Source organism: Vipera berus (assembly GCF_964194415.1).
Source record: "Vipera berus genome assembly, chromosome: Z".
NCBI classification, from domain to species: Eukaryota; Metazoa; Chordata; class Lepidosauria; order Squamata; family Viperidae; genus Vipera; species Vipera berus.
Genome location: NC_138205.1, coordinates 26,023,824 through 26,047,840, shown reverse-complemented (window position 1 = coordinate 26,047,840; position 24,017 = coordinate 26,023,824).

Sequence of the window (24,017 nt, the reverse complement as noted above, 5' to 3'; positions counted from 1 at the left end):
GGTGTCAGTTCTTTGGATACTTGTTGCTTATATTCCTCTATCTCAATAATAATATCTTCCAATTTTGTTATATTCTGAAGTGTAAATTCTTTAGTTGCAGTCTGGGTTTCAATTTGTGACTTAAGGTTGGCATGTAAATTATTAAATCTGGAGATACACATCTCAGTGACTCTGTAGATTGTTTCTAGTATAAGGTTATTGTCAAGTGAGGTTTGTGGCTGATCCTTCTCCATTTTGTAATAATTATAAATAGTCCTTAGTAGAGGCTATTTTTCAAACAAAAATCAGTAAGAGTTGGGGGTGGAGCCAGCTGTCAGAGTGGGCAGCTGTGTGAATGGGCTTCTCTATATCACACAACCTCTCACCCAGTGTCTGCGGGGGCTCCTCGGAGGCATAGGAGGTCCTGGAGGGACAGCCAAAGTTGTGGGTATCCCGGAGAACCTACATGAGTGGTGTTTCATGTTGGAGATCCAGAGAAAAACCCGATGCAAGTGGACTAGGGAGAAGGAGGCCAGTAATGGCCGACATGAAGATCTGACAGAAGGACAGAACTAGCATTGACTTAGTGGAACAACGGTGGAACGTAGCTGATGAAAAGTAATTCTAAGATTTTTACATTTAAAAAGTGAAAGGGAGCACTTTTGAAAGAGACGCTGGCTAGAGTATGTACATAATATGGAATTAAGCAAAAGGTAAAAGGAAGAGGACAAGAAGGAGGAACAGAAAAGAAACCTTGATTATTGATATTAAAGATGAAATAATGCACTTTGACAGTAATTGTCTATTTATAAGTCACAATAACACAATCCAAGGATTCCTATTCTGCACAGATTTCATAGAACAATTATTTTAACAAAGGTTTTCCATTAGTTTCATTATCATTCTTATCACTAATTCTGTGAAAAAGCCTTTGTGCTAAACATGAAAAGATAACAAAGTAAACATACAAAACTATTTTGTTCATCAAATTGCTTTCTTTCTTGTAAACAGAGAGGAGTTTTAAACATGCAGTTACCTTGAAGGAAGCAGTTGCCTTCTGGCTCACTAATGCTCTGCATTGTCTTTTCAATCTTCTGCTTCTTGTAATTCCACTTTGGTATAAGTTAACAGAGAAGTAAGCTGATCCTTCATTCCTTTTGGAATTCATTGGTACAGTTAGTACTATCTGGGAATACATATTCCTCAATCAAACTATATATATTGTTAAATAAGTGAAACTATCTTTTGCCCCTCCCCTCTTTCTCAATTGCTATAATCACATCAAAAATATATTTACATTGTTTTTCATGTTCTGAGACAAGACATCCCCATGTCAAGAGTGGCTGGTATGGGGAAAAAATAATACAACAAATCAAAAGGGCTTTTCTTCTGCTCATTGTAAAAGCTGTACATATTGATATATAGAAAAAATGTTTGAATGCCTATTTTATTTATTATCTATCTATCTATCTATCTATCTATCTATCTATCTATCTATCTATCTATCTATCTATCATCTATTTCTCTCTATCAATTACATTTATATGCTGCCCATATTGAGGTTCAAGGCAAATTTAGGTGGCATTGTGTATTTCTGTGTATGTGTTTGCTTGTGTATTTTATTTATTTAAAAGATGTATATGGCTCCCTATGTTAAACAACAGTGTGCAACCCAAAGCATCAGTGAACCCTGTAGCAGTAACATAGTTTAGGTAAACAGCCCCTGAAATGTCTCCGTTTTGAAATATCTTGATTTTGAAATGATATGCACATCCATGAAACTGAGATAGTTTATTAGATTAGCAAGGTAATATATTATATATAGTTCACACCTCTGTGTTATGCTGACAGACCTTTTGGCAGAGTAAAAATAAATGAGATTAGTAGCATATATTTTACTTTATGCTCAACATGTTTATGGTGAAATCCAACCATGTATTAAGTAGATTTATTTTTTTTTTAATATTTCTGCTAAAAATCCAATTCTTTAAATTATTTTTCATTAGAGGGTAAAATAAAAGGGCAACGAGCTTCAATCTCCAAGAAACTCTGCTACTTGATTGCTGCTATACAAGGAATGGAGATTCCTCCCTTCCTCCCCACAGGTATTTTCTGCTGTTCCTCTTGTCTCTTCTACCAAAGATATATCAATTTTACTCCAAATTTTGGTACAGGTAGTCCTAGAGTTACGAACACAATTGAGCCCAAAATTTCTGTTGCTAAGCACAGTTGTTACATGAGTTGTGCCCCATTTTATCATCTCGTTTACCTCTCGCCTACCAGCCATTTGGAAACCCGCCTTGATTGACAGACGAGGCCCAACAACCAAGAATGATACCAGACCCAAACTCATGATAACATCACATGACATCACCACCACACAACCATTCAAAAAGCAAATCCGAACCCACAATGATAACGAGGCACAACCACAAAACAGAAACCTAAATACAGCTGCAACATCAGCCACTTTAATCCCCTCCAAACCACACAATAAGCAAACTGACACCCACTATAAAAACATGGCACCACCACAAACACGAAGCCGAACAAAGGCAGCACAACTCATCAGCTCAGGTCTGGAGCTGGCAGCTGAGACCAGCCCATCCACTCAGAACACCCCCCACCCAATCAGAACACACCCACCATTCAAAACACACTCCCACCCAATCAGAACACACTTGGTCCCCTACCCAATCAGAGCACACCTCCACAGAACACACCCCCTCTGGCAGTTTAAAAAAGAGGAACAAACAGCCACATGCTTCTCCCAGAAGAAGGAAGCTAAAGCCACCAGCCTGATGATGACGGATGGGATTCCGTCGAAACGTTGCTCCTACACCTTTAGTTCTACGTGGGGAAAAACCCGAATAACCAAAGATCCACATATGAACACCCGCAAAAACCTCAGAAAACATATATATATATATATATATATATATATATATATATATATATATATATATATATATATATATATATATATATATATATATATATATATATATATATATATATATAATACTTTCATCCTGATACTTTAAATAAACTGTTCCGAAGGATATTAGAGTAAGACTACCTTGCTTACTTTGAATTATCTCCCACTATTACAGAAGACTCAATGAGAAGTCCAGATACTCTCATATCAGAGCATAATTTTACTACCAAAATTGAGGATTTGGTGGAAACATCATATCACACCCTTGCTGTGTCATTAATTATTATTATTATTATTTCCCATTGGTGATGCTGTGTAGATTTTAAGTCATAAATTATGAACATTAATTCATGGGTATAGAATGAGCCTAATCTTTCCAAATACTTTCTCTAGACCAGATCTCATCTCTTTGTTTTTCAGGCTGTAGATGATGGGGTTTAACACAGGAGTTAAGATGCTATACTGAATAGAGATTATTTTATCCAAATCCATGAAGGATTCTGAACTTGAACCTGAAATGTAAAATAAGCCCACAACAATAAGATGGGAGCTACATGTGGAAAAAGCTTTCTGCCTGCCTACTGATGACTTAATTTTCAGAATAGTTAAAATGATGTAAATATAAGCGACAAGGGTGATGTGAAATGAGCCAAAACCAAATACCATCACAGATATTAGAAGAACAATATAATTTGTGAAGGTATTTCCAAACGACAATGCCAAGAGGGAAGGAAGCTCACAAGTATAGTGTCTGATTATATTGTTGCCGCAAAAATGGAGATTTAGTAAAGGTACTACATTCAGTATAGCATAAAATAATCCAAGAAGCCAAGCTCCACCCACCATTTTAATGCATATTTCTCTTGTCAAGTATCTGCTGTAATTCAGGGGATCACATATAACAACATATCGATCATAGCACATTGCTGAGAGGATGAAGACCTCTGCAGCAGCAATTTGGAAAAAGAAGGCAATCTGTGTAATGCATCCATCCCAAGAAATGGTTTTCTGATTTGTAATAAAGTTTGCCAGCATCTTAGGAACGGTGACTGAAGAATAGCAGATGTCAGCAAAAGCTAAATGGCTGAGAAAGAAGAACATGGGGGTTTGAAAGTGAAGCTCAGACCTGATCACTAATATAACACTCATATTTCCAAGGATAGTGAGTACAAATATGATCATAATCAAAAGAAGAAGAAAATCCTCTTTGTGTGGATCATTTGAGAGTCCCAACAAAATAAACTCCATTATTGCAGTTTGGTTTTCTAATTGAGATGATTTGAGAACCATAGGATCTGTTAGAAAAGGAAAAAAAATAGTAAAATGTCAAATTAATATTGAACACTACATGGGAATTCATTATGCTGGGTTTCCTAATTTTTCTTTCTTTCATAAGAGGGCCAATTTAAGTGTTGCCTATTTTCTTGAAATTTTAATTTATTTATTATTTTAAAGTATACTTGTTCTTAGTATCATTTGCATATCCAGCTGTGCTTTTATGAAGTAAGACATTTTCCTTGATTACAGCATTGAAATTCAAGTTCTTTGCACATGATAAAAAATGCATTTGAATTAAACTTTTTATTAGATAATATGTATTATGTCAAAAAAAATGTTTTTAAGGAAAAGATTAATACACATTACTACAAGTGTCTATTTGTTCAAAATGCAGAGATTTCAAGATAATCAAACATGAAATGTTAAACTTTTTTCTTTTGACAAAACTGTCTCCCTGTCCTGTCTTGCCTTTTTTGCTCTGAGTTTTTATGATTTCCCGCTCCAGTAAGAATTTGGACTATTGAATCATGCTTAGCTATTTTTTTAAAAAAAATATCTTAGCCAAGTTTATATAAATGGAGATATCTGCTGTGAAAAATTGAAAAAAGAAAACACTAATGGTTGAAAATTATAAAAAATATATGTCTAAATTGATATAACATCTACATCATCTTTGCTTCTTGCAAAATGGGGGGGATTGTGTGACAATTAGGATTAATCCACTTTTTAACTGAATATACTTATATGTAACTCAAAGTTTAAAAAATACTGAATGTTAAGATTGAGCAGAATTAACCATACTAACCCTCTAAAACAGGTTGGGTTCAATCATAATCTATATGTAACAGTAAAATAACCCAACTGTAATATTGCAATTCAAATTATGTTTGATTGAAAAAAAAATATGTATCTTTTTCCCAATCATTTGTTCTTAATTCTGTCAAGTATTGCAGTAAGCTTTGAAAGAAGACCTAAACTGTATTAGAGAACTGCTTATTTATAAAACTGCTTTCCTTTCTCTTAACTCACAGTCCACATTAGACATGCATTCATCTTGCAGGAAATAGTTCTGTTACAGTAGAAAAACACTCTGTATCTTCAACATCCTCATCTAAATGTGCAAGAGGCTTCTTTTGAGCCAGATAATAAAAAAGGGATAAGTTCATACTACTATTTGTTCTGGAATTCACGGCAGAGAAAACCAATTGGGAATGGATCATCCCCAGAAAAAATATATGAAAGGTAGACATATCAAAGATATTTTGCTTACTGTTCTTTTTTTCTTTTTTTCATTTAAAATCATAACTTAAATATATATTTGATTTGTTGTTATTGTTTTGAAATCCACACAACATAAATAATTGTATATGAAAGAAATGCATATTTCTGAATTAAACCAAATTATATTTAATCTCCACAAAAACAAAGACACATAAAACACTGAAGGATAAAAACCACACCAAAATTGAGAATATTTTTGAATAACCCTATGTCCAATATGATAATCAGGGGTAGGTTCATAATATTCATTCCTCATACTACTATTGGTGGGGTGGTTAAGGCACCAAATTAGAAACTGGGAAACCATGAGTTCTAGTTCTATCTTCAGCATGAAGACAGTTTGATGTCAGACCTTCCAGCTAAAACAGATAAGAAACATGATTGGTCAAGCTAATTCTACTTATTGTAAGGCTACATTAATATTTAATGTTAAAATGTTAGAAGTGTTAAGAGAATAACAGATTTGTAAGGGATCTTGGAGGTCTTCTAGTCCAATCCCCTGCTCAGGCAAGAAACCCTATACCAGGGGTGTCAAACTTGCAACATCACATGATGTGTCATGATGTATCATGACTTTTTTGCCATTGCCAGCAATGGGGGCACTGCAGACACCCTGCCCTATACCATTTCAGACAAATGGCTGTCTATTCTCTTCTTTAAAACCTCTAGTGTTGGAGCATCCACAACTTCTGAAGGCATGTGATTTCACTGATTAATTGTTCTGTCAGGAAATTTCTCCTTGGTTCTAGGTTGCTTCTCTCCTTGATTAGTTTGTATCATTGCTTCTTGTCCTGCCTTCAGATGTTTTGGAGAATAGGTTGACTCTCTCTTCTTTTTGGAAACCCCTTTGTGACAACTCCTAAGTCTGAAAGTACAAATTTCCCACCTGCCAATTTTAATTGCTTGATCCATTGAGGTGGATGGGTTCTTAATTTATTTTTGTAACTGTTAAGTGACTGTGGGCTTCTGCCATTCTTGTCTGATTATTTCTAGGTAGCATTACTTCATCACTTTGTCCATTTCATTACATGCAGAGGCTTAGGAACAGTCAATATTTCTTAGCACTAGGAGAATGAAATTTCAAACCACTTTTGAAATAATGGCAGGAAAACTGCAAAGATCAGTCCAGGCAGTTACCAAGTATCAACACTGACTTGAAGACACACAGAGATGCAAAGTCCAATCTATTTGGGAAGTTCACTTTTGAGTTCTGTTTTTAATATTATTTTCATATATGAATGCTGCTTCCTTGCCATGTTGTTATTCTACAAGATTTGTACAAATGGGATTGTCCCAATTAAAGGTCCATTAGAGAAATAAATTGGGTAGCCCAACCCAGCGTGAAGCATTGGATTTAAAAAAAAATCAATAGTTCTCACTCCAGATAACATTCTTTATATCTGCACAGCATTATTTTCATCCTTGTTTTTTTGGGGGGAGGGGGAGGATTATTAGTTATGCTCTTTATGTACATGCTTTGGAGAAATAATGGTTTGGTTTCAGATCCAATAGATACAATAGATATAATTATATACTATCCTGAGAGACTAAAGTGGAAAAAAAGTATGGTACCCATCATTTATATAAACAGCTAATAAAATTACTATTACAGTAATATGGCAACAAAAAAATAAAACCACAGTGGATATTTTCTTGATTCTTTAAAAAAATGGACTCAGATGGATATCAGTGTGACACCACTTTCATTTCCTTTGAATTATTCCTTACTATTACAGAAAGGTGCAAAACGAAATCCTCATACCCTCATATCAGAACATAATTCTAACGTTGAGGACTTGGGGGAAGTAGTAACAGTCATTCCTGCTGCTTCATTACTTCTTATTCTTTTCACTGTTGGAGCTGTTGGGATTTTAAGAAGAGCAGCCAATACTTTTTTATGACTAAAAATGAGCCTACAATTTCCAAATAGTTTTTTCACACCAAAACTGATCTCTTTGTTTTTCAGACTGTATATGATCGGATTTAACATGGGTGTTAAAATGCTATACTGAATAGAGATCACTTTGTCCAGATCCATGAATGATTGTGAGCTTGGCTTCACATAGCGAACAAAAGCTGTAATGTAAAACAACCCGACAATGATGATGTGTGAACTGCATGTGGAAAAAAAGTTTCTGCCTGCCTTCTGCAAGTTTAATTTTCAGGATGGTTGAAATAATATTAATATAAGAGACCAGAGTGAAAAGAAATGAGCTAAAACCAAACATAAACACAAATATTAGAAGAACAATGTAATTAGTGAGAGTTTCAGCACAAGACAAGGCCAAGAGTGAAGGAAGCTCACAATTATAGTGTTTGATTATATTGTTGCTGCAAAACGTGAGATTTAGCAAAGGCAGGACATTCCCTATAGCACATAAGGAACCTAGAATCCAGGCTCCACCCACCATTTTATTGCATATCTCTCTTGTCAAATATCTGCTGTAATGAAGTGGATCACATATGGCCACATAACGATCATATCCCATTCCTGAAAGAATGAACAATTCTGTGCAACAGGTTTGTATAAAGAAGAAAATCTGTGCAATGCATCCTTCCCAGGAAATGGTTTTCTGCTTTGTAATAAAATTTGCCAGCATCTTGGGAACAGTGACTGAGGAATAGCAGATGTCAACAAAAGCTAAATGGCTGAGAAAGAAGAACATGGGGGTCTGAAGGCAAAGTTCAGTCCTGACCACTAATATAACAGTTGTATTCCCAAGAATGGTAACTAAAAAAATTATCATAAATAAAAAGAGAAAAAAATCCTCTATGTGTTGATCATTGGAGAGTCCCAACAGGATAAACTCTGTTATTCCAGTTTGATTTTCCAGCCCAGAAAATTCAGGAATCATAAGATCTGTCAAAAAATAAAACAGTTAATTATTCTGTAAACAAAGATATATGATATGATTTCAATTAAACATACATATTAATTTAAGTGTCACATTTTCTTGACATCTGTACTGAGAATTATATGATACTATGTTCTTTTTTCATATCTATCACCGAATTGGAAATTTAAGTGTTGCTTTTCACATTTTCACATTGTGTTTCCTTGATTGTTATGATGTTGTAATTAATTCATTAATTCATTGGTAATCAATTTTTACTGTGTATACCTAACAAACCTAAGGAAAATATTAAATATTATCTGAAACTTTAGTTTCTTCATAAAGTCAAAATGGAGAGATTTTGGGGAGTTGAAGTGCAAGGAATTAAATGGTAGGACAATGTATAGTATTTATTTTGGCCATATTTGTCCTCTTCTATACAGGTATTCACTGATTTTCTTTTACTGTATTTCATAGGCACTTTCTCCATCTTCATTGTTCCCTTCCAACTCCCAAAAATCTTTCTTGCTGGTCCTACTGTATATGATTATACAGAGATATTCACTTTGTTTCCACCCCCTCGGCAGTAACACAAAAGTAATTTATTTCATTCTCCCACAAAGCTTTGTTCTTTTCTTTTGAGTTTCAAGCTGTTGGGTTTTTATTTTTGTTTTGGCCATTTTGGTATTTTTTTAAAAAAATAAATAGCCAAATAAGGCTAAATAGTGGCATCTACTATTGCAAATTGGAGAAAAAATGTATGTTATTCAAAAGTGGGAGAGGGTTGTTATAAAATATCCAAAAGACTGTCTTTCACAATGAAAATTATGATAGTTTTTTTTAAAAAAATCAACACATACCAAAAGTGTTCTTATTCTGAATTAATTTTTAATATATATCTGATATAGAACTGAAGGAGAAGGAGAACGGATGAACATAATAAATATAGCTGAACCTTTATTACAATGGTCATGCCAGTAATTGTCAGTTTATTAGACCTACAATAACCCAGCCAAAGTTAGTTTGCTTAAGTTTGATTGAAAGTTTATTTTAAGAAAGCATTTAATTCAGTTACTTAATCATTTTTGTTATTAATTCTGTACAAAAGCTGTAGGGTTAATGTGAAAAGTAAAAAAAAAGACATACAGAACTGCAAATGCAGTGAGATTTTAAATGAGCAGTTACCTTGAAGCTTAGAAATGTTTAGCATCTTATATTGATCTGTGCAACCTTTCTGTTAAGACTGTGTGAGTACAATCTGGAGCAAGATAATAAAAAGAGAAGTGAGTTGATTCTTCATTCCTTGTGGAATTCATGAAACTATTTTCATCTCAGAATACATATTCCCCAAACAAAAGTATGTACTGTTTAAATGACTCAAAGATACATTTTGCTTCCCCTCTCATTATTTCCCAAAAGTTATAATATTTAAATACCTTTAGTTTTTCATGTTGTGATATAAAACAGGGTCCAAGGCAACTTCAACTTTAGTAGGCTTTATCGTTAAGAAAAAATGGTATACTTTATTGTCTTGCATGGCAACTGAAAAGGGCTTTTCTTCTGCTTAACCTAAAGGTTCAACTTATTGAAAGTCTGAAGAACTGCTTGAAAGTCTTGGTGTATGTCTGTCTGTGAAGGTGTGCATCCTTGTGTGTGTTTTTGCATCAAATAAATCAACAAAACAATATACTGCATCTTAATAATCCTTTTAAGATTCTCCACAACTAATGTCAATCACTACTGTTCCATTATTTAAGTTCAGTTCTAATCTATCCCAACATCTCCTTAAAAAGCCAGGTTTTGATGGCTTTCCAAAAGACTAAAAGAGAAGGAATGCCTGCTGTATTGCCATGGGAAGGGTGTTCAATAAGGTAGGGGCAGCCATGGAAATAGTATACTTAGAAGGTCCTATTCCATCTGGAGTGTACCTACCCTATCCATTTCAGTGGGAAAGATAAATATTCTTTGGTGATCCTGTAAATAATAGTCCAACACCATGTAGGGCTTTCAAGGTGATAATCAACATCTTGAATTGAATCCAGAAAAAAAAAACCTGAAACCCTGTGTAGCATGAGTAATAGGAGTGTAACATGGGCAAATATATAAGCACCAAATACTCTGTGTGCTGCTACATTATATCAAGTTGTAACTTCCAAGTGGTCTTCAAGGCCACTTCAATAAAAAGCACATTTGGAATCCAAACAGAAAAATGACTAAGGCATGAATGATTATGTTCAGTACTTCCCAATCCAGGAAAGGATGCAATCATTGCACAAGATAGTTTTGTGAAAAGTCCCTAACCCAGCCATACCTGCCACCCACTCATCAGGCAGGTGTCATAAGTCTTGGAGGACTCTCAAAGTGAACACCAGCTTGACGGAGGAGGGCAACCTCATTCAGAGTGTAAGATGACAAGTAACTAGATCCTGGGAAGCCAAAATCTCAGAGCTACTTTGTTTTACCAGGGATGAGGCAAAAAAGTTTCTTTCCCATCCAGACCTTTACATGTTATAGCACTTGGAAAGTATGGCAAAAGCACCATCTTTCTGGCTAGGAATAGAAATGTGTAGCTGAGTATCATCAGTATAGTGAGGATGCTATACCCCATGCAATCAGATGACTGCAAATAGCGGTATTATGTAGATGTGAAAAAGAAGAAGAAAGAGACTTGAGCCCTGAAGAACCTTACAAAGGCCTAGGGTTTGATCTCTTCTCATCCATCAACATCAATTGCAACTGGCAATAGGAAAAGAACAGCTCACCACAAAATCCTGGGGAAGATACTGAGAAGGATACTATGGTTGATAACATTGAAAACTGCCAAGAGATCCAGGAGAACCAGGATGGTTTTACAACTTCACCTCAGGCCCTCAAGCTCATCAGCATGAATAATTTATGCCCTTTAGTGCTATACCTATAATTTGGCTGAATCTACACTGGAAACATTCAAGAGAATCCATTTCATCCAGGTAATGAGAACACTTTCTACTTCAATGAAGATCAACCAGCTCACACTTCTCCTAGATCAGAGGTCACCAACCTTTTTGGATTGGTGGCCGGGAGGGAAAGGCAGGCACATGAGCAAATGGGGCCAGAAGCACACACATGCCTCAAATGGACCATTTGAGCACCCGTACAATGTTTGGGAATGGCACTAGTGCCTGCATGACACAAAAGGGGCTGCTAGCACCGCATGTCACAAACAGGGCTGTTAGTATCTGTGTGACACAAACGGGGCCACTAGTACCCACACAATGGTGGTAGTGCTTGTGCAAGTAGGGGGTGAGTGTGAGCACACATGTGCATGAACTGGTGACTAAGAGGCCATGGCCCAATAGTAGACCACAGCCCACAGGCTCATTTCACATTTAAATGATTAAATCATTATGTATACAAAATGTATTATGTTAAACAATGTTATTTACTTATATTAGTGTACCACTTGACAGTATTGCAAATTTAGAAAGAGGTTATTTTGCCTATAGTTCAGCTAAGCACTAGACTGCCAAAACAGCCCATTGGATGTTTTAATCTTGAAATGTCTTCATTTTCAAAAGATTTGCAAATCCATGAATTTGAGATAAAGGTAAAGGTAAAGGTTCCCCTGCACATGCATGCTAGTCGTTTCCAACTCTAGGGACTGGTGCTCATCTCCATTTCAAAGCCAAAGAGCCAGCCCTTGTCCGAGAATGTCTCCCTGGTCATGTGGCTGGCATGACTAGATGCCAAAGGCACACGGAATGCTGTTACATTCCCACCGTAGTGGTCCCTATTTTTCTACTTGCATTTTTTACGTGCTTTTGAACTGCTAGGTTGGCAGAAGCTGGGACGAGTAACAGGCGCTCACTCTGTTATGCGGCACTTGGGAATCGACCCGCCAAACTGCTGACCTTCTGATTGACAAACTCAGCATCCTAACCCACTGAGCCACCACATCCCTTATGAATTTGAGATAGGTAACATATTATAATTCACACATCTATGTTATGCTTACACCTCTTTTGGTAGACAAAAAATAAATCAGACTGGTGGTATAGTTTTGGGACTACACTGAACCTGTTTGTATGAAGTCCTGATCATGTTTTACTTTCTCAGAAAAAAATATTTTGTGTTTAACTGAATTCCTATTAAGAAGTCAAGTATAAATAGTTATTTTAATAAGCTGGGTAAAATGAATAAAGGGCTTTAATTTCTACTCTGTACTTATCTGCTGCTTTAAAGGGAAATGGATGCTTTTTCCCTTTCTCCCCACAGGTATTTCCTGCTGTCCCTTTTGTACCTTCTGGCAATAAGAAAACAGCAGGAAAAAATAGCTACTTTGGAGTAATTTGGAAGCTAAAAAGAATAAAAAAAGAAGAAGATCACCACTGATTTTAGTAGAAGAGGAATTGGCCAAAGAACTTGATTATTTATTTCTTTTCACCTGAAAAACAACCCACAGGAAGTCTTTTCTCTAATTCTGAGAGCAGGAAAAAAAACAAACCAGATGTTATTGCTGACAGGGTATGAACTAAAAGGAACTATTATTATTATTATTATTATTATTATTATTATTATTATTATTATTATTATTATTATTACTACTACTACTACTACTACTACTACTACTACTACTACTACTACTACTCAAGCACCATCAAGAGTTGAAGGTAATTCATGCAAGATTTGGTTGAGTTATCTCCAAGAGATATGTAGAATGTTTTGTTATCACAAGTATTAAGAAAAGGATGATGCTATAAATTATGAATATATTTCCTTTAATTGTTTAAAAGTAAGCATTAATTTATTCACTACAATGCACACATCACCTCCTCCAATTTCACTATAAACCTATAATCCTTTTTTTTTAAAAAAAAATAACCTAATAAAACTAACAGAACAAAAGCTTCAAAACCTCTAAACAACTTTGTCCCCTAAACTGAGCTAACCCAGGGGTAGGCAACCTTGGCTCTTTTATGACTCGTAGACATCAACTCCCAAAATTCCTGACCCTGCATGGCTGACTCAGGAATTCTGGGAGTTGAAGTCCAGGAGTCATAAAAGAGCCAAGGTTGCCTACCCCTGAGCTAAGCCAATGAAGAAGCTCCCACACTTTAACTGTCAATGAACGAAGCAAGACATCATGCAGATTTAAATTTTTCGTACATCTGTAACTTCCTACTCTATTGCTTGTATCCTGATATCAGATGCTGATTCCCAGATGAAGAAGAACATGCTGCTTTCATTGAAGCTAGTGCATTATAAACATTACTTAGACTTTCTTAAGTATTGCAAGGCAAATTCTTTTAGATTAATGTTTTTGAAAGCAAACAATATTTATTACAACATGGCAAGTTGTTCAATAATTCTTTATTTTATGAATAAAATAACAATGAATATGCCTTTACAGTATTTGTAGTAAGTTCAAAATTTGTAGTAAGTTTAGAAGTGGCTAGCTAATATTTCTGTCTGGAAGTCTATTCATGGGAATCAAACTACATGGATTTTGACTAGAAATTCTATTAAGACAATAATATGAATGAAACAATGAACAGTAAAAATAAATGCATGATTCATATATGCTGGTGATGACGTATAAAGCCCTGAATGGCTTGGGTCCAGGATATTTGAGGGAACACCTGCTGCCAGCATCAAGTTCCCTTCGTCCAGTGCGCTCACACAGGGAGGGTCTTCTCAGGGTGCCGCCGGTAAAAGATTGCCGGCGGATAACACCCAGGGGGAGGGCCTTCTCTGTGGGTGCGCCTGCCTTCTGGAACCAGCTGCCCGTAGAGCTTAGGACTGCCCCTGACCTTCGTTCATTCCGCCGGGACCTGAAGACCTGGCTCTTTGAGCTCTCCGGCCCAGGTTGAGAATTTTTAACTGAGGTTTTTAGTTAAGGGATAATTTAATCTTTTCTAACTTTTGTATTTTATTTATTTATTTATTAATTTAATTTGTATACCGCCCTTCTCTCAAGAGACTCAGGGCGGTGAACAGGGCAATACATAAAAATTTGATACAAAAATTAAAATTATTAAAACATGATTAAACAATGCCCATAAATTAATACAAATTTAAAATTGAGGTCATTTATAAAAATCCCACCCCGTCCCATCAGGCCAGGCCAGCTTGTTTAAAGAGATAGGTTTTAAGATCGCGCCGGAAGGAGCAGAGATCGGGCGCCATCCGGAGCTCAACCGGAAGATGGTTCCATAAATCCGGTGCACCCACAGAGAACGCTCTCCCCCTGGGGGCCACCAGTCGGCATTCTTTGACCGGTGGCACCCTGAGGAGGCCCTCTCTGTGGGAGCGTACTGGGCGGAGGGAAGTTGACGCCGGCTGCAGGTGCTCCCCAAGGTATTCTGGACCCATGCCATTTTGTACTGTTTGATTTTAAATACCCTTTAAACCGCCCTTTAAACCGGGAAAGGGCGGTATATAAATTTAATAAAATTAAATTAAAATTAATATATGCACTATAGTTGCTAAGACTGTTGTCACTAATGGCCTTAAGGAAGTATAAAACTGATAGCCATTTTTAAATATAATGTAGTATCATAAATTCTGATATGAAATGATAAATCCTAGCATCTGAGATAAATGTGCTATTGTTAATGGGATAGAATATATTGCATCCTTTAATTTTGCAGCTCAGTTCTTATGTAGTCTTTATAAAAGATCTTTAAAATGGATAAAATATGTTTATGTTACATGCTTCAGAGTAAGATAGAGCAAGGGGGTGTCATATTGTGCGAAAAAACAATTAAGAAATATATATCGGTGGATACTTTCATCCTGATTCTTTAAAAAAAAAATACTCAGGTGAATATTGGAGCAAGTTTACTTTTTTTTTCACTTGAATTACCCCACACTTCTACAGCAGTGCTCAATTAGAATTATTCATATACTCCTATCACAGGATAACTCCAAAATATTGAGGATTTTGAGGAAGTAACACTCATCCTTGCTATGTTATTCTTTTCTCTCTCACACTATTGAAGTTGTGGGGATATTAAATCAAGATTTCTGAGTATCATTTTATGATTAAAGAATGGACCTACATTTTCTAAATAATTTCTTTGCACCAGATCTGATCTCTTTGTTTTTCAGACTATATATCATTGGGTTTAACAATGGAGTTAAAATTCTATATTGAACAGAGATTACTTTGTCCAGTTCTATAAGTGATTCTGAACTTGGCTTCATATAGCGAACAAAAGCTGTAGTGAAAAATAAGCACACAACAATGAGATGGGAGCTGCACGTGGAAAAAGCTTTCTTCCTGCCTTCTACTGATTTAATTTTCAGGATAGTTAAAATAATGTAAATATAAGAGACAAGGGTTATAAGAAATGGACTAACACCAAAAACCAACACAGATATTAGAAGAACAATGTAATTCATGAATGTGTTTGTACAAGATAAAGCCAAGAGGGAAGGGAGCTCACAAGTATAGTGTCTGATTATTTTGTTGCCACAAAAATGAAGATTTTGCAAAGGTACTACATTCACCATAGAATGAAAGAAACCCATCAGCCAAGATCCAACCACCATTTTATTGCATTTCTCTTTTGTCAAGTATCTACTATAATGCAAGGGGTGACATATAGCCACATATCGGTCATAACCCATTGCTGAGAGGATGAAGACTTCTGTACAAGCAATTTGGAAAAAGAATGCAATCTGTGCAATGCATCCTTCCCAGGAAATGGTTTTCTGCATTGTAATAAAATTTGCCAGGATCTTGGGAATAGTGACTGAGGAATAGCAGATGTCAACAAAAGCTAAATGGCTGAGAAAGAAGAACATGGGGGTCTGAATGTAAAGCTCAGATTTGATCACCAGTATAATTATTGTATTCCCCAAGATAGTGAGTAAAAAAATGAGAAAGAACAAGAAAATAAAATAAATTTCTATGTCTGGATCATTGGAGAGCCCCATCAAGATAAAGTCTGTCATTATAGTGAGATTTTCCAGCTCAGAGGATTCAGGAAACATAGGATCTGGAAAAGAAAATTAAAAAGAAATCATTGAGTCACAATTTCCATTAAATCGTATACATATATTTAAATTTAGCATCTTCAGATTAATGCTTAAAAATTCTTGGGAATGAATGATGATCTGTTTTTTTCCCCTTTTTATTTGTTTCATTAATGGGAAAATATAATTTCTGCCTTTTTCATTTAGGTTTAGGTTTAGGTTTTATTAAATTTTTATACCGCCCTTCTCCCAAGGGACTCATTTAATTATGTGTTTAATTTTTCTTTATAGTTTTTCGTTCATAAATTTTGGTAACATGTATCTTCTCTGCAACCATTTGGCTTATATCTCTGTGCATTAATGAAGTGGGGGATTCTATGCATTTACCATGTATAAATAAAAGGTTACTGTTCATGAAATTACATATATAAATTTATCCACATGAACTTGAGTTATACATTCTGCAGGGGAAGCTGTTTCTAAGGACAGTGTTAATGCATATTATTACAAAAGTCTACTGTATATGCCATATTAAAAGTAGTAGCATTTTAGGAAGTTGAGGTAAGTGGTATGAAAATGCTGGACCATCCTTCTTTCCACTATGGCAATGAGGAGATTCTTTCCTTCTGACAACCTATTAATTTGCTGTTCATGTATTCAGTATGTATCCTACTCTACCTTTATTGACAGGGAAATCATATTCTCCTGCTGACCTTCTGGAGACTATATAGAGACATCTATTTTGGAGTTTGATTTCACAACAGTACTAAAATTGTTTTTACTCCTTTTTTTCTTCATTTTTTTGTTCCTTTTCATTTTTTTTTTTTAGTTTTTATAATTTGGGGTTTTTCATCCTATTTCTGATGGAACTAGTTTCAGCCTCACATCATGGTTATCTTTTTTGCTTAAGAATAACTTTTTTTCCCAGTAAACTGACCCTAATTTTTACACTGAATTTTGATTATGCATATTTGATTTGAAAAATATACACACACAAACATATACATATAAAGTCCATTCTTTAATCATATACATATCAGCTAATCATGCTCAGATAGAAAGATAGAAATACATATCTGTGTTTGTATCTGTGTCTATATTTCTATCTATAATATGTATATTTATACCTATTGCTTTATCTCTCTCTCTCTTTACCAATGGCCACCATTTGTCCAAAATGGTATAGGGTTTCCTGTTTGAGCAGGGGGTTGGACTAGATGACCTCCAAGGTCACTTCCAACTTTATTATTATTATTGTTATTGTTATTATTATGTCACAAAATTGCTTTCTTTCCTTTAATCACAAACACCCATGCACACACAAAGAAAAGAATAGCAGTTACCTTGTAAGAAGTAGTTCTGTTGCAGCAAAGCCATATTCTGCATCTATATGTGTAGATGTTTTCTCAGAGCAAGACATTAAAGAAGGAGTCAGCCGATGCCTTCCTCGGTCATTTCAGAGCAGTAGAAACTCAAATGTCATGGTTCTGACAGACAGAGATGAATAAAGCAGAACTCCGAGGCTTGAAAATTCCTCGAAGAACATGTTTATTAGTTACAAAGTATCAGCAAGATCAAAAGTGAAGCTGAGTATGAAAATACAAGTAACAATTGCCCAATGACAAAGTTAAATATCCTATCCACATAACTATGCAAGCAGCTATATTTCCCAATATACTTATTTGGCAAGCTTTTTATGCAGTACCAGTCCCTAGTCTGGGGAGCAGTAGATGACCTTGGTTCCCATAAGACAGAAGATTATTTTGACTAATGAAGACCTGGGCAACCCCCTCCCTCCATTCTATGTGGCAACCTAGAATGGGAAGAAAAAATGGCTGCAGTTATGCTCATTGTAGAGTTGACACTCATTGAGCAACCTGTTCCAATTTAAGATAAAAGCAATTTAAATTGCCACAAAGTTTCTGTTTATCTTTTCTTTGTTTTCCCTTATTTAAAACAATTGACAGTTAAAATACTTACAATAAAAATAATCTACTTAAAAATGTGAAGTCCTTATGAAAGGAATGCATAAGCATAAGGATTACATAAGTCTAGATAAACATAATTTTATTAAATGGAAATGAAGTATTAATGCCATGTGGAATTTAAAAGCATGTTTGAATAGTTCAAGGTCCTCTCTGTTTGAAGCAATCTTCCTTAAACCCTATTTGGAATATAAAGTGCTGCATACCTGCACATATTACCATTTTTTTTACAAAGGAAAATAAAATCTAATATAAACTAACATGAAGTAAGAAGAAAAGAAAAAGAAATCAAAGAGAAAACTAAAAGTGAAAGAAAGGGGAACAGTGAAAGAAAAATAGAAAAGTTATAAGTTCGGTTATAAGCTTATCTCTTACTTACTATGGTTATTATATAACTCTCTTCTCACTACAATCTGTTCTATCTAATCATCAAGACCATAACTCATAGGTTAATTATTTTCTGTTTTATGCAAAAAAATCAATGAAGGTTTCCAGTCACAAATAAATATAAATATTGTCTTATCCCTGGTCAAAGAAGTTAATTTAGCCATTTTATGAATGCTGCATATATGCTGATAGAATTATTCAGCCCTGTGGTTTGACCAGAGTATAAAGGTTTGTACAAATGAGAATTGTGTCAGTTGGGGGTGCAGTATAAAGGGAGGAACAAATCATGTTACACAACCCAGAATGATTATGGATTAACATGAATGATACTACTTATCCTGAAGTCACTTTGTTCCCAGCTGCATAGCAAATAAGCTGCTAGGGAGAGGTCTCTGCAAACTAGTTGTTATACTTTTATTAAAGGTAAAAGTAAAGGTTCCCCCGCACATGCGTGCTAGTCGTTTCCGACTCTAGGGGCCGGTGCTCATCTCGTTTCAAAGCCGAAGAGCCAGCGCTTGTCCGAGGACGTCTCCGTGGTCATGTGGCTGGCATGACTAGACGACAAAGGCGCACGGAACGCTGTTACCTTCCCACCGGAGTGGTCCCTATTTTTCTACTTGCATTTTTACGTGCTTTCGAACTGCTAGGTTGGCGGAAGCTGGGACGAGTAACAGGCGCTCACTCTGTTACGCGGCACTCGGGATTCAACCCGCCAAACTGCCGACCTTCTGATCGACAAGAATGGTTCACAGTTGGTGGATTCTTTTAGTCTCACAGTTCCTTCTCCAAGAGCAGGGGGCAGATGTGATCAAGGGGGTCTTCACTCATCTCCATCAAGTATGACAGCTGTTTCATTTCAATGGTTCAAACAGACATTCATGATGTAATCATCTCAATGCTTGTCTACTGCAATGTACTGCATATGGGGCTGCCATTAAAAACCATTTAAAATCACCAATTAGAAAAAACACTTTAAAAAAAACTTGAAAGAGGGGTCAAAGAGGCCATCTACATTAAAACTGAACAGCCCTCTCTTAACAGAGGTGGACGAATATGACACCACCTATCTCCTGTTTACAACATAGCTCTTTCAGCAGTTCCAAGAAAGTTCCACATCAATTTCCACTATTCTGGATGTACAGTGCCTCAACGACTCTCAGAGAGAGTGCTAACAACCAGATGATGGCAAGGAATATAAATCCTTCCATTCTCCACCATTCAGTTAGAACTGAAGAAGCTTCTTAGATGAGAAGTGAAATGTCTTCAAGGAAAAATAAAGAAGTACAGTTGCTTTTTGAAAAAGCACCTTTGGGAGTACCCTCATAGATTTTCCCCATAATGGTATTTCATGTCTTCCATTAATGATGCATCATCACCATAACTGAGTCCATCCACCTTGCTGCTGATTATCCTTTTCCATTTCCTTCTACCTTTCCCAGTTTTAGAGACTTGCTCACACAGCTAGCTTTTACGTAATGTGCCTGATGTATTTGAACCTAATATATTTGTACCTGGAATGACGAACCTGGGTTGATTTCTTGATGACATATAAATTCATTTTCCTGGCAATCCATAATATATTCAGAATATTTTTCCAAAATCACATTTCAAAAGCATCAATATTCTTTCTTCCTATTTCTTCAAAGTCCATTTCTAATTTAGGAGTCGGATAAAATTAAAATATAAACTTTATGCATGTTGTTGTTAGTTGCGAAGTCGTGTCCGACCCATCGCGACCCTATGGACAATGTTCCTCCAGGCCTTCCTGTCCTCTACCATCTTCTGGAGTCCATTTAAGCTCACGCCTACTGCTTCAGTGACTCCATCCAGCCACCTCATTCTCTGTTGTCCCCTTCTTCTATTGCCCTCAATCTTTCCCAGCATTAGGCTCTTCTCCAGTGAGTCCTTCCTTCTAATTAGATGGCCAAAGTATTTGAGTTTTAGCTTCAGGATCTGGCCTTCTAAAGAACAGTCAGGGTTGATCTCCTCTAGGACTGACCGGTTTGATCGCCTTGCAGTCCAAGGGACTCGCAGGAGTCTTCTCCAGCACCATAGTTCAAAGGCCTCAATTCTTTGGCGCTCAGCCTTTCTTATGGTCCAGCTTTCACTGCCATACATTGCAACTGGGAAGACCATAGCCTTGACTATATGCACTTTTGTTGACAGGGTGATGTTTCTGCTTTTTAGTGTGCTGTCTAGATTTGCCATGGCTTTCCTCCCCAGGAGCAATCGTCTTTTAATTTCTTGGCTACAGTCCCCGTCTGCAGTGATCTTGGAGCCCAGGAAAATAAAATCTGTCACTACCTCCATTTCTTCCCCAACTATTTGCCAGGAATTGAGAGGGCCAGATGCCATGATCTTGGTTTTCTTAATGTTAAGTTTCAACCCAACTTTTGCACTCTCCTTCACTCGCAACAAGAGGCTCTTTAGTTCCTCTTCACTTTCTGCCATTAGAGTGGTGTCATCTGCATATCTTAGGTTGTTGATGTTTCTTCCGGCAATCTTAATTCCAACTTTTGATTCATCTAGCCCTGCCTTTCTCATGATGTGCTCTGCATATAAATTAAATAGGCAAGGCGACAGTATACAGCCTTGCCGGACTCCTTTCCCAATTTTGAACCAATCAGTGGTTCCGTGTCCAGTTCTCACTGTTGCTTCTTGGCCCGCATATAGGTTTCTCAAGAGACAAATAAGATGGTCTGGTATGCCCATCTCTTTAAGAACTTGCCACACTTTGTTATGATCCACACAATCAAAGGCTTTAGCATAGTCAATGAAGCAGAAGTAGATGTTTTTCTGGAACTCTCTAGCTTTCTCCATGATCCAGCGTATGTTGGCAATTTGATCTCTAGTTCCTCTGCCTCTTCGAAATCCTGCCTGCACTTCTGGTAGTTCTCGATCCACATACTGCTGAAGTCTAGCTTGTAGGATTTTAAGCATGACTTTACTAGCATGAGAAATGAGTGCAATGGTGCGATAATTTGAACATTCTTTGGCACTGCCTTTCTTTGGAATTGGAATGTAAACTGATCTTTTCCAATCCTGTGGCCATTGTTGAGTTTTCCAAATTTGCTGGCAAATTGAGTGTAGCACTTTTACTGCATTGTCTTTTAAGATTTTGAATAGCTCAGCTGGAATACTGTCACCTCCACTAGCTTTGTTGTTGATCAGCTTTTCTAAGGCCCACTTCACTTCACATTCTAGGATGTCTGGCTCGAGGTCAGTGACCACCTCATTGTGATTATCAGGGACGTTAAGCTCATTCTTGTATAGTTCTTCTGTGTAATTTTGCCACCTCTTCTTAATCTCTTCTGCCTCTGTTAGGTCCCTGCCATTTTGGTCCTTTATCATGCCCATTTTTGCATTAAACGTTCCCTTCATTTCTCCAATTTTCTTGAAAAGATCTCTGGTCCTCCCTATTCTATTGTTTTCTTCTATTTCTTTGCACTGTTCATTTAAGAAAGCATTCTTATGTCTTCTAGCTATTCTCTGGAATTCTGCATTCAATTGGGCATATATTTCTTTTTCTCCCTTGCCTTTTGCTTCCCTCCTTTCCTCAGCTATTTACAAAGCTTCCTCAGACAGCCATTTTGCTTTCTTGCATTTCTTTTTCTTTGGGATGGTTTTAGTTGCTACCTCTTGTACAATGTTGCGAACCTCTGTCCATAGTTCTTCAGGCACTCTGTCTATCAGATCTAATTCCTTAAATCTATTTGTCACCTCTACTGTATATTCAACAGGGATATGATTTAATTCATACCTGACTGGCCTAGTGCTTTTCCCTACTTTTTTCAGTTTAAGCCTAAACTTTGCAAGGAGAAGCTCGTGGTCTGAGCCACAATCAGCTCCTGGTCTTGTTTTTACTGACTGTATAGAGCTTCTCCATCTTTGGCTGCAGAGCACATAGTCAATCTGATTTCTGTTTTGACCGTCTGGTGATGTCCATGTGTAGAGCCATCTCTTGGGTTGTTGGAAAAGAGTGTTTGCTATCACCATCATATTCTCTTGACAAAATTCTATCAGCCTGTGCCCTGCTTCATTTTGTACTCCAAGGCCAAACTTGCCTGTTATTCTGCTTATCTTTTGGCTTCCTACTTTAGCATTCCAATCCCCCATGATGATAAGGACATCATTTTTTGCTGTTAGTTTTATAAGGTGCTGTAGGGCTTCATAGAACTGGTCAATTTCATCCTCTTCAGCACTGGTGGTTGGGGCATAGACTTGGACTACTGTGATATTGAATGGTTTGCCTTGGATTCGAACTGAGATCATTCTGTCATTTTGAGGATTGTATCCCAGTATTGCTTTTCCTACTCTTTTATTGACTATGAAGTCTACTCCATTTCTTCTGAGGCATTCTTTCCTGCAGTAGTATACCTGATGGTCATCTGAATTAAATTCACCCATTCCTCTCCATTTTAGCTCGCTGATGCCTAAGATGTCAATGTTCAGTCTTGTCATCTCTTGTTTGACTACGTCCAGCTTTCCTTGATTCATGGATCTTACATTCCAGGTTCCTATGGAGAAAAAATCTTTACAGCATCGGACTTTCCTTTCACCACCAGACACATCCACAGCTGAACGTCCTTTTGGCTTTGGCCCAGTCACTTCATTCTTTCTGGCGCTACTAGTACTAGCCCTCTGCTCTTCCCCAGTAGCATATTGGACGCCTTCTGACCTGAGGGGCTCATCTTCCAGCGTCATATCCTTTTGCCTTTTGGAACTGTCCATAGGGATTTCGTGGCAAAGATACTGAAGTGGGTTGCCATTTCCTTCTCCAGTGGATCACGTTTTGTCAGAACTCTCTGCTATGACCTTTCTGTCTTGGCCCTGCACGGTATAGCTTATAGCTTCATTGAATTATGCAAGCCCCTTCGCCATGACAAGGCAGTAATCCATGAAGGGGCAATAAAAGTTAGAGATCATTTAAACAAATTTATCAAAAATATGTTTTGAACTATGAAACATATTTTTGAAGAAAAAGAAAAAAGTTTAAAAAGATCATATTACCAAAGAAATTGCAGACTCTTTTCTCATTGACACCAAATTCTCACAATAGAAAGCAGCAGAAATAGCAGGAAGAAAATTTATTTTGACTACAAATCTCTTCTGTGATCTAAAAACAAATTTCAAAATAACTTTGTCTATATTAGATACAACAGCACTATCCTTAAAATAAAGGTTTATGACAGAGGTCCCCAACCTTTTGGGCATCAGGGACCGGTTCTGTGGAAAGAGGTTTTTCCGCAGACCAGAAGGTGCATGGTTTTGTCTGCTGCCTGCATCTTGCGGATAGGGCTTTGTTTGTGCGGACTGATTGCTGTCATGCTGGTCCTCGGACAGAGGGTTATATTATATTATATTTATATTTATATT